Source organism: Salmo salar, chromosome 17, assembly GCF_965601325.2.
Source record: "Salmo salar chromosome 17, fSalSal1, whole genome shotgun sequence".
Classification (NCBI taxonomy): domain Eukaryota; kingdom Metazoa; phylum Chordata; class Actinopteri; order Salmoniformes; family Salmonidae; genus Salmo; species Salmo salar.
In genome coordinates, this window is record NC_138307.1 from 34,824,941 (window position 1) to 34,843,653 (window position 18,713).

An 18,713-nucleotide genomic window follows, 5' to 3' on the forward strand; every position below is an offset into this window, starting at 1 on the left:
TCTATGCTGTGTAATTAACTAGTGCTGCCTCCTCTCCTCTCTAGGCTGTGTAATTAACTAGTGCAGCCTCCTCTCCTTTCCTCTCTAGGCTGTGTAATTAACTAGTGCAGCCTCCTCTCCTTTCCTCTCTAGGCTGTGTAATTAACTAGTGCTGCCTCCTCTCATCTCCTCTCTAGGCTGTGTAATTAACTAGTGCTGCCACCTCTCCTCTCCTCTCTAGGCTGTGTAATTAACTAGTGCTGCCTCCTTTCCTCTCCTCTCTAGGCTGTGTAATTAACTAGTCCTGCCTCCTCTCCTCTCTAGGCTGTGTAATTAACTAGTGCTGCCTCCGCTCCTCTCCTCTCTAGGCTGTGTAATTAACTAGTGCTGCCTCCGCTCCTCTCCTCTCTAGGCTGTGTAATTATCGTGCTGCATGCTCTCCTCTCTAGGCTGTGTAATTAACTAGTCCTGCCTCCTCTTCTCTCCTCTCTAGGCTGTGTAATTAACTAGTCCTGCCTCCTCTCCTCTCTAGGCTGTGTAATTAACTAGTGCTACCTCCTCTCCTCTCCTCTCCTCTCTAAGCTGTGTAATTAACTAGTCGTGCCTCCTCTCCTCTCTAGGCTGTGTCATTAACTAGTGCTGCAACCTCTCCTCTCTAGGCTGTGTAATTAACTAGTCCTGCCTCCTCTCCTCTCCTCTCTAGGCTGTGTAATTAACTAGTGCTGCCTCTCCTCACTAGGCTGTGTAATTAACTAGTCCTGCCTCCTCTCCTCTCTAGGCTGTGCAATTAACTAGTGCTGACTCCTCTCCTCTCTAGGCAGTGTAATTAACGAGTCCTTCCTCCTCTCCTCTCCTCTCAAGGCTGTGTAATTAACTAGTCCTGCCTCATCTCCTCTCTAGGCTGTGTAATTAACTAGTGCTACCTCCTCTCCTCTCCTCCGTAGGCTGTGTTATTAACTAGTGTTCCTCCTCTCCTCTCTAGGCTGTGTAATTAACTAGTCCTGCCTCCTTTCCTCTCCTCTCTTGGCTGTGTAATTAACTAGTCCTCCTCTCCTCTCCTCTCTAGGCTGTGTAATTAACTAGTGCTGCCTCCTCCCCTCTCTAGGCTGTGTAATTAACAAGTAGCACCTCCTCTCCTCTCTAGGCTGTGTAATTAACTAGTGCTGCCTCCTCTCCTCTCTAGGCTGTGTAATTAACTAGTGCAGCCTCCTCTCCTTTCCTCTCTAGGCTGTGTAATTAACTAGTGCCGCCTCCTCTCCTCTCCTCTCTAGGCTGTGTAATTAACTAGTGCTGCCTCCTCTCCTCTCCTCTCTAGGCTGTGTAATTAACTAGTGCTGCCTCCTCTCCTCTCCTCTCTAGGCTGTGTAATTAACTAGTCCTGCCTCCTCTCCTCTCTAGGCTGTGTAATTAACTAGTGCTGCCTCCGCTCCTCTCCTCTCTAGGCTGTGTAATTAACTAGTGCTGCCTCCACTCCTCTCCTCTCTAGGCTGTGTAATTATCGTGCTGCCTGCTCTCCTCTCTAGACTGTGTAATTAACTAGTCCTGCCTCCTCTTCTCTCCTCTCTAGGCTGTGTAATTAACTAGTCCTGCCTCCTCTCCTCTCTAGGCTGTGTAATTAACTAGTGCTACCTCCTCTCCTCTCCTCTCTAAGCTGTGTAATTAACTAGTCGTGCCTCCTCTCCTCTCTAGGCTGTGTAATTAACTAGTGCTGCAACCTCTCCTCTCTAGGCTGTGTAATTAACTAGTCCTGCCTCCTCTCCTCTCCTCTCTAGGCTGTGTAATTAACTAGTGCTGCCTCTCCTCTCTAGGCTGTGTAATTAACTAGTCCTGCCTCCTCTCCTCTCTAGGCTGTGTAATTAACTAGTGCTGCCACCTCTCCTCTCTAGGCTGTGCAATTAACTAGTCCTGGCTCCTCTCCTGTCTAGGCTGTGTAATTAACTAGTCCTGCCTCCTCTCCTCTCCTCTCTAGGCTGTGTAATTAACTAGTCCTGCCTCCTCTCCTCTCTAGGCTGTGTAATTAACTAGTGCAGCCTCCTCTCCTTTCCTCTCTAGGCTGTGTAATTAACTAGTGCCGCCTCCTCTCCTCTCCTCTCTAGGCTGTGTAATTAACTAGTGCTGCCTCCTCTCCTCTCCTCTCTAGGCTGTGTAATTAACTAGTGCTGCCTCCTCTCCTCTCCTCTCTAGGCTGTGTAATTAACTAGTCCTGCCTCCTCTCCTCTCTAGGCTGTGTAATTAACTAGTGCTGCCTCCGCTCCTCTCCTCTCTAGGCTGTGTAATTAACTAGTGCTGCCTCCACTCCTCTCCTCTCTAGGCTGTGTAATTATCGTGCTGCCTGCTCTCCTCTCTAGACTGTGTAATTAACTAGTCCTGCCTCCTCTTCTCTCCTCTCTAGGCTGTGTAATTAACTAGTCCTGCCTCCTCTCCTCTCTAGGCTGTGTAATTAACTAGTGCTACCTCCTCTCCTCTCCTCTCCTCTCTAAGCTGTGTAATTAACTAGTCGTGCCTCCTCTCCTCTCTAGGCTGTGTAATTAACTAGTGCTGCAACCTCTCCTCTCTAGGCTGTGTAATTAACTAGTCCTGCCTCCTCTCCTCTCCTCTCTAGGCTGTGTAATTAACTAGTGCTGCCTCTCCTCTCTAGGCTGTGTAATTAACTAGTCCTGCCTCCTCTCCTCTCTAGGCTGTGTAATTAACTAGTGCTGCCACCTCTCCTCTCTAGGCTGTGCAATTAACTAGTCCTGCCTCCTCTCCTGTCTAGGCTGTGTAATTAACTAGTCCTGCCTCCTCTCCTCTCCTCTCTAGGCTGTGTAATTAACTAGTCCTGCCTCCTCTCCTCTCTAGGCTGTGTAATTAACTAGTGTTGCCTCCTCTCCTCTCCTCTCTAGGCTGTGTAATTAACTAGTGCTGCCTCCTCTCCTCTCCTCTCTAGGCTTTGTAATTAATTAGTGCTGCCTCCTCTCATGTTTAGGCTGTGTAATTAACTAGTCCTGCCTGCTCTCCTCTCCTCCCTAGGCTGTGTAATTAACTAGTCCTGCCTCCTCTCCTCTCTAGGCTGTGTAATGAACTAGTGCTGCCTCCTCTCCTCTCCTCTCTAGGCTGTGTAATTAACTAGTCCTGCCTCCTCTCCTCTCTAGGCTTTGTCATTAACTAGTCCTGCCTCCTCTCCTCTCCTCTCTAGGCTGTGTAATTAACTAGTCCTGCCTCCTTTCCTCTCCTCTCTTGGCTGTGTAATTAACTAGTCCTCCTCTCCTCTCTAGGCTGTGTAAATAACTAGTGCTGCCTACTCTCCTCTCCTCTCTAGGCTGTGTAATTAACTAGTGCTGCCTCCTCCCCTCTCTAGGCTGTGTAATTAACAGGTAGCACCTCCTCTCCTCTCTAGGCAGTGTAATTAACTAGTGCTGCCTCCTCTCCTCTCCTCTCTAGGCTGTGTAATTAACTAGTGCTGCCTCCTCTCCTCTCCTCTCTAGGCTGTGTAATTAACTAGTGCTGCCTCCTCTCCTCCCCTCTCCTCTCTAGGCTGTGTAATTAACTAGTGCTGCCTCCTTTCCTCTCCTCTCTAGGCTGTGTAATTACCTAGTCCTGCCTCCTCTCCTCTCTAGGCTGTGTAATTAACTAGTTCTGTATCCGCTCCTCTCCTCTCTAGGCTGTGTAATTAACTAGTGCTGCCTCCACTCCTCTCCTCTCTAGGCTGTGTAATTATCGTGCTGCATGCTCTCCTCTCTAGGCTGTGTAATTAACTAGTCCTGCCTCCTCTTCTCTCCTCTCTAGGCTGTGTAATTAACTAGTCCTGCCTCCTCTCCTCTCTAGGCTGTGTAATTAACTAGTGCTACCTCCTCTCCTCTCCTCTCTAAGCTGTGTAATTAACTAGTCGTGCCTCCTCTCCTCTCTAGGCTGTGTCATTAACTAGTGCTGCAACCTCTCCTCTCTAGGCTGTGTAATTAACTAGTCCTGCCTCCTCTCCTCTCCTCTCTAGGCTGTGTAATTAACTAGTGCTGCCTCTCCTCTCTAGGCTGTGTAATTAACTAGTCCTGCCTCCTTTCCTCTCCTCTCTTGGCTGTGTAATTAACTAGTCCTCCTCTCCTCTCCTCTCTAGGCTGTGTAAATAACTAGTGCTGCCTCCTCTCCTCTCTTCTCTAGGCTGTGTAATTAACTAGTGCTGCCTCCTCCCCTCTCTAGGCTGTGTAATTAACAAGTAGCACATACTCTCCTCTCTATGCTGTGTAATTAACTAGTGCTGCCTCCTCTCCTCTCTAGGCTGTGTAATTAACTAGTGCAGCCTCCTCTCCTTTCCTCTCTAGGCTGTGTAATTAACTAGTGCCGCCTCCTCTCCTCTCCTCTCTAGGCTGTGTAATTAACTAGTGCTGCCTCCCCTCCTCTCCTCTCTAGGCTGTGTAATTAACTAGTCCTGCCTCCTTTCCTCTCCTCTCTAGGCTGTGTAATTAACTAGTCCTGCCTCCTCTCCTCTCTAGGCTGTGTAATTAACTAGTGCTGCCTCCGCTCCTCTCCTCTCTAGGCTTTGTAATTAACTAGTGCTGCCTCCACTCCTCTCCTCTCTAGGCTGTGTAATTATCGTGCTGCCTGCTCTCCTCTCTAAGCTGTGTAATTAACTAGTCCTGCCTCCTCTTCTCTCCTCTCTAGGCTGTGTAATTAACTAGTCCTGCCTCCTCTCCTCTCTAGGCTGTGTAATTAACTAGTGCTACCTCCTCTCCTCTCCTCTCCTCTCCTCTCCTCTCCTCTCCTCTCCTCTCCTCTCCTCTCCTCTCCTCTCCTCTCCTCTCCTCTCCTCTCCTCTCCTCTCTAAGCTGTGTAATTAACTAGTCGTGCCTCCTCTCCTCTCTAGGCTGTGTAATTAACTAGTGCTGCCACCTCTCCTCTCTAGGCTGTGCAATTAACTAGTCCTGCCTCCTCTCCTGTCTAGGCTGTGTAATTAACTAGTCCTGCCTCCTCTCCTCTCCTCTCTAGGCTGTGTAATTAACTAGTCCTGCCTCCCTCCTCTCCTCTCTAGGCTGTGTAATTAACTAGTCCTGCCTCCTCTCCTCTCCTCTCTAGGCTGTGTAATTAACTAGTCCTGCCTCCTCACCTCTCCTCCCTAGGCTGTGTAATTAACTAGTCCTGCCTCCTCTCCTCTCTAGGCTGTGTAATGAACTAGTGCTGCCTCCTCTCCTCTCCTCTCTAGGCAGTGTAATTAACTAGTGCTGCCTCCTCTCCTCTCCTCTCTAGGCTGTGTAATTAACTAGTGCTGCCTCCTCTCCTCTCCTCTCTAGGCTGTGTAATTAACTAGTGCTGCCTCCTCTTCTCTCCTCTCCTCTCTAGGCTGTGTAATTAACTAGTGCTGCCTCCTTTCCTCTCCTCTCTAGGCTGTGTAATTAACTAGTCCTGCCTCCTCTCCTCTCTAGGCTGTGTAATTAACTAGTGCTGCCTCCGCTCCTCTCCTCTCTAGGCTTTGTAATTAACTAGTGCTGCCTCCACTCCTCTCCTCTCTAGGCTGTGTAATTATCGTGCTGCCTGCTCTCCTCTCTAAGCTGTGTAATTAACTAGTCCTGCCTCCTCTTCTCTCCTCTCTAGGCTGTGTAATTAACTAGTCCTGCCTCCTCTCCTCTCTAGGCTGTGTAATTAACTAGTGCTACCTCCTCTCCTCTCCTCTCCTCTCCTCTCTAAGCTGTGTAATTAACTAGTCGTGCCTCCTCTCCTCTCTAGGCTGTGTAATTAACTAGTGCTGCCACCTCTCCTCTCTAGGCTGTGCAATTAACTAGTCCTGCCTCCTCTCCTGTCTAGGCTGTGTAATTAACTAGTCCTGCCTCCTCTCCTCTCCTCTCTAGGCTGTGTAATTAACTAGTCCTGCCTCCTCTCCTCTCTAGGCTGTGTAATTAACTAGTCCTCCCTCCTCTCCTCTCTAGGCTGTGTAATTAACTAGTGCTGCCTCCTCACCTCTCCTCTCTAGGCTGTGTAATTAACTAGTCCTGCCTCCTCTCCTCTCTAGGCTGTGTAATTAACTAGTGCTGCCTCCTCTCCTCTCCTCTCTAGGCTGTGTAATTAACTAGTCGCTGCCTCCTCTCCTCTCTAGGCTGTGTAATTAACTAGTGCTGCCTCCTCTCCTCTCCTCTCTAGGCTGTGTAATTAACTAGTGCTGCCTCCTCTCCTCTCCTCTCTAGGCTGTGTAATTAACTAGTGCTGCCTCCTTCCTCTCCTCTCTAGGCTGTGTAATTAACTAGTGCTGCCTCCTCCCTCTCCTCTCTAGGCTGTGTAATTAACTAGTGCTGCCTCCTCTCCTCTCCTCTCTAGGCTGTGTAATTAACTAGTGCTGCCTCCTCTCCTCTCCTCTCTAGGCTGTGTAATTAACTAGTGCTGCCTCCCTCTCCTCTCTAGGCTGTGTAATTAACTAGTCCTGCCTCCTCTCCTCTCCTCTCTAGGCTGTGTAATTAACTAGTCCTGCCTCCTCTCCTCTCTAGGCTGTGTAATTAACTAGTGCTACCTCCTCTCCTCTCCTCTCTAGGCTGTGTAATTAACTAGTGCTGCCTCCCTCCTCTCCTCTCTAGGCTGTGTAATTAACTAGTGCTGCCTCCTCTCCTCTCTAGGCTGTGTAATTAACTAGTCCTGCCTCCTCTCCTCTCCTCTCTAGGCTGTGTAATTAACTAGTCCTGCCTCCTCTCCTCTCCTCTCTAGGCTGTGTAATTAACTAGTCCTGCCTCCTCTCCTCTCTAGGCTGTGTAATTAACTAGTGCTGCCTCCTCTCCTCTCCTCTCTAGGCTGTGTAATTAACTAGTCGCTGCCTCCTCTCCTCTCTAGGCTGTGTAATTAACTAGTGCTGCCTCCTCTCCTCTCTAGGCTGTGTAATTAACTAGTGCTGCCTCCTCTCCTCTCCTCTCTAGGCTGTGTAATTAACTAGTGCTGCCTCCTCTCCTCTCTAGGCTGTGTAATTAACTAGTCCTGCCTCCTCTCCTCTCTAGGCTGTGTAATTAACTAGTCTGCCTCGCACTCCTCTCCTCTCTAGGCTGTGTAATTAACTAGTCCTGCCTCCTCTCCTCTCCTCTCTAGGCTGTGTAATTAACTAGTGCTGCCTCTCTCCTCTCTAGGCTGTGTAATTAACTAGTGCTGCCTCCTCTCCTCTCTAGGCTGTGTAATTAACTAGTGCTGCCTCCTCTCCTCTCTAGGCTGTGTAATTAACTAGTCCTGCCTCCTCTCCTCTCTAGGCTGTGTAATTAACTAGTCCTGCCTCCTCTCCTCTCCTCTCTAGGCTGTGTAATTAACTAGTCCTGCCTCCTCTCCTCTCTAGGCTGTGTAATTAACTAGTGCTGCCTCCTCTCCTCTCCTCTCTAGGCTGTGTAATTAACTAGTGCTGCCTCCTCTCCTCTCCTCTCTAGGCTGTGTAATTAACTAGTGCTGCCTCCTCTCCTCTCTAGGCTGTGTAATTAACTAGTCCTGCCTGCTCTCCTCTCCTCTCTAGGCTGTGTAATTAACTAGTCCTGCCTCCTCTCCTCTCTAGGCTGTGTAATTAACTAGTGCTGCCTCCTCTCCTCTCCTCTCTAGGCTGTGTAATTAACTAGTCCTGCCTCCTCTCCTCTCTAGGCTGTGTAATTAACTAGTGCTGCCTCCTCTCCTCTCCTCTCTAGGCTGTGTAATTAACTAGTGCTGCCTCCTCTCCTCTCCTCTCTAGGCTGTGTAATTAACTAGTCCTGCCTCCTCTCCTCTCTAGGCTGTGTAATTAACTAGTCCTGCCTCCTCTCCTCTCCTCTCTAGGCTGTGTAATTAACTAGTCCTGCCTCCTCTCCTCTCTAGGCTGTGTAATTAACTAGTGCTGCCTCCTCTCCTCTCCTCTCTAGGCTGTGTAATTAACTAGTCCTGCCTCCTCTCCTCTCCTCTCTAGGCTGTGTAATTAACTAGTCCTGCCTCCTCTCCTCTCTAGGCTGTGTAATTAACTAGTGCTGCCTCCTCTCCTCTCCTCTCTAGGCTGTGTAATTAACTAGCCTGCCTCCTCTCCTCTCTAGGCTGTGTAATTAACTAGTCCTGCCTCCTCTCCTCTCCTCTCTAGGCTGTGTAATTAACTAGTCCTGCCTCCTCTCCTCTCTAGGCTGTGTAATTAACTAGTCCTGCCTCCTCTCCTCTCCTCTCTAGGCTGTGTAATTAACTAGTGCTGCCTCCTCTCCTCTCCTCTCTAGGCTGTGTAATTAATTACTGCTGCCTCCTCTCATGTCTTGGCTGTGTAATTAACTATTCCTCCTCTCCTCTCCTCTCTAGGCTGTGTAATTAACTAGTCCTGCCTCCTCTCCTCTCCTCTCTAGGCTGTGTAATTAACTAGTCCTGCCTCCTCTCCTCTCTAGGCTGTGTAATTAACTAGTGCTGCCTCCTCTCCTCTCCTCTCGAGGCTGTGTAATTAACTAGTGCTGCCTCCTCTCCTCTCCTGTCTAGGCTGTGTAATTAACTAGTCCTGCTCCCTCCTCTCCTCTCCTCTCTAGGCTGTGTAAATAACTAGTCCTTCCTCCTCTCCTCTCATCTCTAGGCTGTGTAATTAACTAGTCCTGCCTCCTCCCCTCTCCTCTCTAGGCTGTGTAATTAACTAGTCCTGCCTCCTCTCCTCTCCTCTCTAGGCTGTGTAATTAACTAGTGCTGCCTCCTCTCCTCTCCTCTCTAGGCTGTGTAATTAACTATTGCTGCCTCCTCTCCTCTCCTCTCTAGGCTGTGTAATTAACTAGTGCTGCCTCCTCTCCTCTCCTCTCCAGGCTGTGTAATTAACTGGTGCTGCCTCCTCTCCTCTCCTCACTAGGCTGTGTAATTAACTAGTCCTGCCTCCTCTCCTCTCTAGGCTGTGTAATTACCTAGTGCTCCCTCCTCTCCTCTCCTCTCTAGGCTGTGTAATTAACTAGTCCTTCCACCTCTCCTCTCCTCTCTAGGCTGTGTAATTAACTAGCGCTCCCTCCTCTCCTGTCTAGGCTGTGTAATTAACTAGTCCTGCCTCCTCTCCTCTCCTCTCTAGGCTGTGTAATTAACTAGTGCTGCCTCCTCTCCTCTCTAGGCTGTGTAATTAATTAGTGCTGCTCCTCTCATGTCTAGGCTGTGTAATTAACTAGTCCTGCCTCCTCTCCTCTCATCTCTAGGCTGTGTAATTAACTAGTCCTGCCTCCTCTCCTCTCTAGGCTGTGTAATTAACTAGTGCTGCCTCCTCTCCTCTCCTCTCTAGGCTGTGTAATTAACTAGTCCTGCCTCCTCTCCTCTCCTCTCTAGGCTGTGTAATTAACTAGTGCTGACTCCTCTCCTCTCCTCTCTAGGCTGTGTAATTAACTAGTGCTGCCTCCTCTCCTCTCCTCTCTAGGCTGTGTAATTAACTAGTCCTGCCTCCTCTCCTCTCCTCTCTAGGCTGTGTAATTAACTAGTCCTGCCTCCTCTCCTCTCTAGGCTGTGTATTTAACTAGTGCTTTATCCTCTCCTCTCTAGGCTGTGTAATTAACTAGTCCTGCCTCCTCCCCTCTCCTCTCTAGGCTGTGTAATTAACTAGTGCTGCCTCCTCTCCTCTCTAGGCTGTGTAATTAATTAGTGCTCCCTCCTCTCTTGTCTAGGCTGTGTAATTAACTAGTCCTCCTCTCCTCTCCGCTCTAGGCTGTGTAATTAACTAGTGCTGCCTCCTCTCCTCTCCTCTCTAGGCTGTGTAATTAACTAGTTCTGCCTCCTCTCCTCTCTAGGCTGTGTAATTAACTAGTTCTGCCTCCTCTCCTCTCTAGGCTGTGTAATTAACTAGTGCTGCCTCCTCTCCTCTACTCTCTAGGCTGTGTAATTAACTAGTGCTGTCTCCTCTCCTCTCCTATCTAGGCTGTGTAATAAACTAGTGATGCCTCCTCTCCTCTCCTCTCCAGGCTGTGTAATTAACTAGTGCTGCCTACTCTCCTATCCTCTCCTCAATAGGCTGTGTAATTAACTAGTCCTGCCTCCTCTCCTCTCTAGGCTGTGTAATTACCTAGTGCTGCCACCTCTCCTCTCCTCTCTAGGCTGTGTAATTAACTAGTGCTGCCTCCTCTCCTCTCCTCTCTAGGCTGTGTAATTAATTACTGCTGCCTCCTCTCATGTCTTGGCTGTGTAATTAACTATTCCTCCTCTCCTCTCCTCTCTAGGCTGTGTAATTAACTAGTCCTGCCTCCTCTCCTCTCCTCTCTAGGCTGTGTAATTAACTAGTCCTGCCTCCTCTCCTCTCTAGGCTGTGTAATTAACTAGTGTTTCCTCCTCTCCTCTCCTCTCGAGGCTGTGTAATTAACTAGTGCTGCCTCCTCTCCTCTCCTGTCTAGGCTGTGTAATTAACTAGTCCTGCCTCCTCTCCTCTCCTCTCTAGGCTGTGTAAATAACTAGTCCTTCCTCCTCTCCTCTCATCTCTAGGCTGTGTAATTAACTAGTCCTGCCTCCTCCCCTCTCCTCTCTAGGCTGTGTAATTAACTAGTCCTGCCTCCTCTCCTCTCCTCTCTAGGCTGTGTAATTAACTAGTGCTGCCTCCTCTCCTCTCCTCTCTAGGCTGTGTAATTAACTATTGCTGCCTCCTCTCCTCTCCTCTCTAGGCTGTGTAATTAACTAGTGCTGCCTCCTCTCCTCTCCTCTCCAGGCTGTGTAATTAACTGGTGCTGCCTCCTCTCCTCTCCTCACTAGGCTGTGTAATTAACTAGTCCTGCCTCCTCTCCTCTCTAGGCTGTGTAATTACCTAGTGCTCCCACCTCTCCTCTCCTCTCTAGGCTGTGTAATTAACTAGTCCTTCCACCTCTCCTCTCCTCTCTAGGCTGTGTAATTAACTAGCGCTCCCTCCTCTCCTGTCTAGGCTGTGTAATTAACTAGTCCTGCCTCCTCTCCTCTCCTCTCTAGGCTGTGTAATTAACTAGTGCTGCCTCCTCTCCTCTCTAGGCTGTGTAATTAATTAGTGCTGCTCCTCTCATGTCTAGGCTGTGTAATTAACTAGTCCTGCCTCCTCTCCTCTCATCTCTAGGCTGTGTAATTAACTAGTCCTGCCTCCTCTCCTCTCTAGGCTGTGTAATTAACTAGTGCTGCCTCCTCTCCTCTCCTCTCTAGGCTGTGTAATTAACTAGTCCTGCCTCCTCTCCTCTCCTCTCTAGGCTGTGTAATTAACTAGTGCTGACTCCTCTCCTCTCCTCTCTAGGCTGTGTAATTAACTAGTGCTGCCTCCTCTCCTCTCCTCTCTAGGCTGTGTAATTAACTAGTCCTGCCTCCTCTCCTCTCCTCTCTAGGCTGTGTAAATAACTAGTCCTTCCTCCTCTCCTCACCTCTCTAGGCTGTGTATTTAACTAGTGCTTTATCCTCTCCTCTCTAGGCTGTGTAATTAACTAGTCCTGCCTCCTCCCCTCTCCTCTCTAGGCTGTGTAATTAACTAGTGCTGCCTCCTCTCCTCTCTAGGCTGTGTAATTAATTAGTGCTGCCTCCTCTCTTGTCTAGGCTCTGTAATTAACTAGTCCTCCTCTCCTCTCCGCTCTAGGCTGTGTAATTAACTAGTGCTGCCTCCTCTCCTCTCCTCGCTAGGCTGTGTAATTAACTAGTTCTGCCTCCTCTCCTCTCTAGGCTGTGTAATTAACTAGTTCTGCCTCCTCTCCTCTCTAGGCTGTGTAATTAACTAGTGCTGCCTCCTCTCCTCTACTCTCTAGGCTGTGTAATTAACTAGTGCTGTCTCCTCTCCTCTCCTCTCTAGGCTGTGTAATAAACTAGTGATGCCTCCTCTCCTCTCCTCTCCAGGCTGTGTAATTAACTAGTGCTGCCTACTCTCCTATCCTCTCCTCAATAGGCTGTGTAATTAACTAGTCCTGCCTCCTCTCCTCTCTAGGCTGTGTAATTACCTAGTGCTGCCACCTCTCCTCTCCTCTCTAGGCTGTGTAATTAACTAGTCCTGCCTCCTCTCCTCTCTAGGCTGTGTAATTAACTAGTGCTGCCTCCTCTCCTCTCTAGGCTGTGTCATTAACTAGTCCTCTCCTCTCCGCTCTAGGCTGTGTAATTAACTAGTCCTGCCTCCTCTCCTCTCTAGGCTGTGTAATTAACTAGTCCTGCCTCCTCTCCTCTCTAGGCTGTGTAATTAACTAGTGTCCTCCTCTCCTCTCCTCTCTAGGCTGTGTAATTAACTAGTCCTGCCTCCTCTCCTCTCCTGTCTAGGCTGTGTAATTAACTAGTCCTGCCTCCTCTCCTCTCCTCTCTAGGCTGTGTAAATAACTAGTCCTTCCTCCTCTCCTCTCATCTCTAGGCTGTGTAATTAACTAGTCCTGCCTCCTCCCCTCTCCTCTCTAGGCTGTGTAATTAACTAGTCCTGCCTCCTCTCCTCTCCTCTCTAGGCTGTGTAATTAACTAGTGCTGCCTCCTCTCCTCTCCTCTCTAGGCTGTGTAATTAACTATTGCTGCCTCCTCTCCTCTCCTCTCTAGGCTGTGTAATTAACTAGTGCTGCCTCCTCTCCTCTCCTCTCCAGGCTGTGTAATTAACTGGTGCTGCCTCCTCTCCTCTCCTCACTAGGCTGTGTAATTAACTAGTCCTGCCTCCTCTCCTCTCTAGGCTGTGTAATTACCTAGTGCTCCCACCTCTCCTCTCCTCTCTAGGCTGTGTAATTAACTAGTCCTTCCACCTCTCCTCTCCTCTCTAGGCTGTGTAATTAACTAGCGCTCCCTCCTCTCCTGTCTAGGCTGTGTAATTAACTAGTCCTGCCTCCTCTCCTCTCCTCTCTAGGCTGTGTAATTAACTAGTGCTGCCTCCTCTCCTCTCTAGGCTGTGTAATTAATTAGTGCTGCTCCTCTCATGTCTAGGCTGTGTAATTAACTAGTCCTGCCTCCTCTCCTCTCATCTCTAGGCTGTGTAATTAACTAGTCCTGCCTCCTCTCCTCTCTAGGCTGTGTAATTAACTAGTGCTGCCTCCTCTCCTCTCCTCTCTAGGCTGTGTAATTAACTAGTCCTGCCTCCTCTCCTCTCCTCTCTAGGCTGTGTAATTAACTAGTGCTGACTCCTCTCCTCTCCTCTCTAGGCTGTGTAATTAACTAGTGCTGCCTCCTCTCCTCTCCTCTCTAGGCTGTGTAATTAACTAGTCCTGCCTCCTCTCCTCTCCTCTCTAGGCTGTGTAAATAACTAGTCCTTCCTCCTCTCCTCACCTCTCTAGGCTGTGTAATTAACTAGTCCTGCCTCCTCTCCTCTCTAGGCTGTGTATTTAACTAGTGCTTTATCCTCTCCTCTCTAGGCTGTGTAATTAACTAGTCCTGCCTCCTCCCCTCTCCTCTCTAGGCTGTGTAATTAACTAGTGCTGCCTCCTCTCCTCTCTAGGCTGTGTAATTAACTAGTTCTGCCTCCTCTCCTCTCTAGGCTGTGTAATTAACTAGTGCTGCCTCCTCTCCTCTCCTCTCTAGGCTGTGTAATTAACTAGTGCTGTCTCCTCTCCTCTCCTCTCTAGGCTGTGTAATAATCTAGTGATGCCTCCTCTCCTCTCCTCTCCAGGCTGTGTAATTAACTTGTGCTGCCTACTCTCCTATCCTCTCCTCAATAGGCTGTGTAATTAACTAGTTCTGCCTCCTCTCCTCTCTAGGCTGTGTAATCACCTAGTGCTGCCACCTCTCCTCTCCTCTCTAGGCTGTGTGATTAACTAGTCCTGCCTCCTCTCCTCTCTAGGCTTTGTAATTAACTAGTGCTGCCTCCTCTCCTCTCTAGGCTGTGTCATTAACTAGTCCTCTCCTCTCCGCTCTAGGCTGTGTAATTAACTAGTCCTGCCTCCTCTCCTCTCTAGGCTGTGTAATTAACTAGCGCTGCCTCCTCGACTGTCTAGGCTGTGTAATTAACTAGTCCTGCCTCCTCTCCTCTCCTCTCTAGGCTGTGTAATTAACTAGTCCTGTCCTCCTCTCCTCTCTAGGCTGTGTAATTAACTAGTGCTGCCTCCTCTCCTCTCCTCTCTGCAGGCTGTGTAATTAACTAGTGCTGCCTCCTCTCCTCTCCTCTCTAGGCTGTGTAATTAACTAGTGCTGCCTCCTCTCCTCTCTAGGCTGTGTAATTAACTAGTCCTTCCGCCTCTCCTCTCCTCTCTAGGCTGTGTAATTAACTAGTCCTGCCTCCTCTCCTCTCTAGGCTGTGTAATTAACTAGTGCTACCTCCTCTCCTCTCTAGGCTGTGTAATTAACTAGTGGTCCTCCTCTCCTCTCTAGGCTGTGTAATTAACTAGTCCTGCCTCCTCTCCTCTCTAGGCTGTGTAATTAACTAGTCCTGCCTCCTCTCCTCTCTAGGCTTTGTCATTAACTAGTCCTGCCTCCTCTCCTCTCCTCTCTAGGCTGTGTAATTAACTAGTCCTGCCTCCTTCTCCATCTCTAGGCTGTGTAATTAACTAGTCCTGCCTCCTCCCCTCTCCTCTCTAGGCTGTGTAATTAACTAGTCCTGCCTCCTCTCCTCTCCTCTCTAGGCTGTGTAATTAACTAGTGCTGCCTCCTCTCCTCTCCTCTCTAGGCTGTGTAATTAACTATTGCTGCCTCCTCTCCTCTCCTCTCTAGGCTGTGTAATTAACTAGTGCTGCCTCCTCTCCTCTCCTCTCCAGGCTGTGTAATTAACTGGTGCTGCCTCCTCTCCTCTCCTCACTAGGCTGTGTAATTAACTAGTCCTGCCTCCTCTCCTCTCTAGGCTGTGTAATTACCTAGTGCTCCCACCTCTCCTCTCCTCTCTAGGCTGTGTAATTAACTAGTCCTTCCACCTCTCCTCTCCTCTCTAGGCTGTGTAATTAACTAGCGCTCCCTAATCTCCTGTCTAGGCTGTGTAATTAACTAGTCCTGCCTCCTCTCCTCTCCTCTCTAGGCTGTGTAATTAACTAGTGCTGCCTCCTCTCCTCTCTAGGCTGTGTAATTAATTAGTGCTGCCTCCTCTCCATCGTCTAGGCTGTGTAATTAACTAGTCCTGCCTCCTCTCCTCTCATCTCTAGGCTGTGTAATTAACTAGTCCTGCCTCCTCTCCTCTCTAGGCTGTGTAATTAACTAGTGCTGCCTCCTCTCCTCTCCTCTCTAGGCTGTGTAATTAACTAGTCCTGCCTCCTCTCCTCTCCTCTCTAGGCTGTGTAAATAACTAGTCCTTCCTCCTCTCCTCACCTCTCTAGGCTGTGTAATTAACTAGTCCTGCCTCCTCTCCTCTCTAGGCTGTGTATTTAACTAGTGCTTTATCCTCTCCTCTCTAGGCTGTGTAATTAACTAGTCCTGCCTCCTCCCCTCTCCTCTCTAGGCTGTGTAATTAACTAGTGCTGCCTCCTCTCCTCTCTAGGCTGTGTAATTAACTAGTTCTGCCTCCTCTCCTCTCTAGGCTGTGTAATTAACTAGTGCTGCCTCCTCTCCTCTACTCTCTAGGCTGTGTAATTAACTAGTGCTGTCTCCTCTCCTCTCCTCTCTAGGCTGTGTAATAATCTAGTGATGCCTCCTCTCCTCTCCTCTCCAGGCTGTGTAATTAACTTGTGCTGCCTACTCTCCTATCCTCTCCTCAATAGGCTGTGTAATTAACTAGTTCTGCCTCCTCTCCTCTCTAGGCTGTGTAATCACCTAGTGCTGCCACCTCTCCTCTCCTCTCTAGGCTGTGTGATTAACTAGTCCTGCCTCCTCTCCTCTCTAGGCTTTGTAATTAACTAGTGCTGCCTCCTCTCCTCTCTAGGCTGTGTCATTAACTAGTCCTCTCCTCTCCGCTCTAGGCTGTGTAATTAACTAGTCCTGCCTCCTCTCCTCTCTAGGCTGTGTAATTAACTAGCGCTGCCTCCTCGACTGTCTAGGCTGTGTAATTAACTAGTCCTGCCTCCTCTCCTCTCCTCTCTAGGCTGTGTAATTAACTAGTGCTGCCTCCTCTCCTCTCCTCTCTAGGCTGTGTAATTAACTAGTGCTGCCTCCTCTCCTCTCCTCTCCAGGCTGTGTAATTAACTGGTGCTGCCTCCTCTCCTCTCCTCACTAGGCTGTGTAATTAACTAGTCCTGCCTCCTCTCCTCTCTAGGCTGTGTAATTACCTAGTGCTCCCACCTCTCCTCTCCTCTCTAGGCTGTGTAATTAACTAGTCCTTCCACCTCTCCTCTCCTCTCTAGGCTGTGTAATTAACTAGCGCTCCCTAATCTCCTGTCTAGGCTGTGTAATTAACTAGTCCTGCCTCCTCTCCTCTCCTCTCTAGGCTGTGTAATTAACTAGTGCTGCCTCCTCTCCTCTCTAGGCTGTGTAATTAATTAGTGCTGCTCCTCTCATGTCTAGGCTGTGTAATTAACTAGTCCTGCCTCCTCTCCTCTCATCTCTAGGCTGTGTAATTAACTAGTCCTGCCTCCTCTCCTCTCTAGGCTGTGTAATTAACTAGTGCTGCCTCCTCTCCTCTCCTCTCTAGGCTGTGTAATTAACTAGTCCTGCCTCCTCTCCTCTCCTCTCTAGGCTGTGTAATTAACTAGTGCTGCCTCCTCTCCTCTCCTCTCTAGGCTGTGTAATTAACTATTGCTGCCTCCTCTCCTCTCCTCTCTAGGCTGTGTAATTAACTAGTGCTGCCTCGTCTCCTCTCCTCTCCAGGCTGTGTAATTAACTGGTGCTGCCTCCTCTCCTCTCCTCACTAGGCTGTGTAATTAACTAGTCCTGCCTCCTCTCCTCTCTAGGCTGTGTAATTACCTAGTGCTCCCACCTCTCCTCTCCTCTCTAGGCTGTGTAATTAACTAGTCCTTCCACCTCTCCTCTCCTCTCTAGGCTGTGTAATTAACTAGCGCTCCCTAATCTCCTGTCTAGGCTGTGTAATTAACTAGTCCTGCCTCCTCTCCTCTCCTCTCTAGGCTGTGTAATTAACTAGTGCTGCCTCCTCTCCTCTCTAGGCTGTGTAATTAATTAGTGCTGCTCCTCTCATGTCTAGGCTGTGTAATTAACTAGTCCTGCCTCCTCTCCTCTCATCTCTAGGCTGTGTAATTAACTAGTCCTGCCTCCTCTCCTCTCTAGGCTGTGTAATTAACTAGTGCTGCCTCCTCTCCTCTCCTCTCTAGGCTGTGTAATTAACTAGTCCTGCCTCCTCTCCTCTCCTCTCTAGGCTGTGTAATTAACTAGTGCTGACTCCTCTCCTCTCCTCTCTAGGCTGTGTAATTAACTAGTGCTGCCTCCTCTCCTCTCCTCTCTAGGCTGTGTAATTAACTAGTCCTGCCTCCTCTCCTCTCCTCTCTAGGCTGTGTAAATAACTAGTCCTTCCTCCTCTCCTCACCTCTCTAGGCTGTGTAATTAACTAGTCCTGCCTCCTCTCCTCTCTAGGCTGTGTATTTAACTAGTGCTTTATCCTCTCCTCTCTAGGCTGTGTAATTAACTAGTCCTGCCTCCTCCCCTCTCCTCTCTAGGCTGTGTAATTAACTAGTGCTGCCTCCTCTCCTCTCTAGGCTGTGTAATTAACTAGTGCTGCCTCCTCTCCTCTACTCTCTAGGCTGTGTAATTAACTAGTGCTGTCTCCTCTCCTCTCCTCTCTAGGCTGTGTAATAATCTAGTGATGCCTCCTCTCCTCTCCTCTCCAGGCTGTGTAATTAACTTGTGCTGCCTACTCTCCTATCCTCTCCTCAATAGGCTGTGTAATTAACTAGTCCTGCCTCCTCTCCTCTCTAGGCTGTGTAATCACCTAGTGCTGCCACCTCTCCTCTCCTCTCTAGGCTGTGTGATTAACTAGTCCTGCCTCCTCTCCTCTCTAGGCTTTGTAATTAACTAGTGCTGCCTCCTCTCCTCTCTAGGCTGTGTCATTAACTAGTCCTCTCCTCTCCGCTCTAGGCTGTGTAATTAACTAGTCCTGCCTCCTCTCCTCTCTAGGCTGTGTAATTAACTAGCGCTGCCTCCTCGACTGTCTAGGCTGTGTAATTAACTAGTTCTGTCTCCTCTCCTCACCTCTCTAGGCTGTGTAATTAACTAGTCCTTCCTCCTCTCCTCTCTAGGCTGTGTAATTAACTAGTCCTGCCTCCTCTCCTCTCCAGGCTGTGTAATTAACTAGTGCTGCCACCTCTCCTCTCTAGGCTGTGTAATTAACTAGTCCTGCCACCTCTCTTCTCCTCTCTAGGCTGTGCAATTAACTAGTGCTGACTCCTCTCCTCTCTAGGCAGTGTAATTAACGAGTCCTTCCGCCTCTCCTCTCCTCTCTAGGCTGTGTAATTAACTAGTCCTGCCTCATCTCCTCTCTAGGCTGTGTAATTAACTAGTGCTACCTCCTCTCCTCTCCTCTGTAGGCTGTGTAATTAACTAGTGGTCCTCCTCTCCTGTCTAGGCTGTGTAATTAACTTGTATTGCCTCCTCTCCTCTCTAGGCTGTGTAATTAACTAGTCCTGCCTCCTCTCCTCTCTAGGCTTTGTCATTAACTAGTCCTGCCTCCTCTCCTCTCCTCTCCTCTCTAGGCTGTGTAATTACCTAGTCCTGCCTCCTTTCCTCTCCTCTCTAGGCTGTATAATTAACTAGTCCTCCTCTCCTCTCCTCTCTAGGCTGTGTAATTAACTAGTCCTGCCACCTCTCTTCTCCTCTCTAGGCTGTGCAATTAACTAGTGCTGACTCCTCTCCTCTCTAGGCAGTGTAATTAACGAGACCTTTCTCCTCTCCTCTCCTCTCTAGGCTGTGTAATTAACTAGTCCTGTCTCATCTCCTCTCCAGGCTGTGTAATTAACTAGTGCTACCTTCTCTCCTCTCCTCTGTAGGCTGTGTAATTAACTAGTGGTCCTCCTCTCCTGTCTAGGCTGTGTAATTAACTTGTCCTGCCTCCTCTCCTCTCTAGGCTGTGTAATTAACTAGTCCTGCCTCCTCTCTAGGCTTTG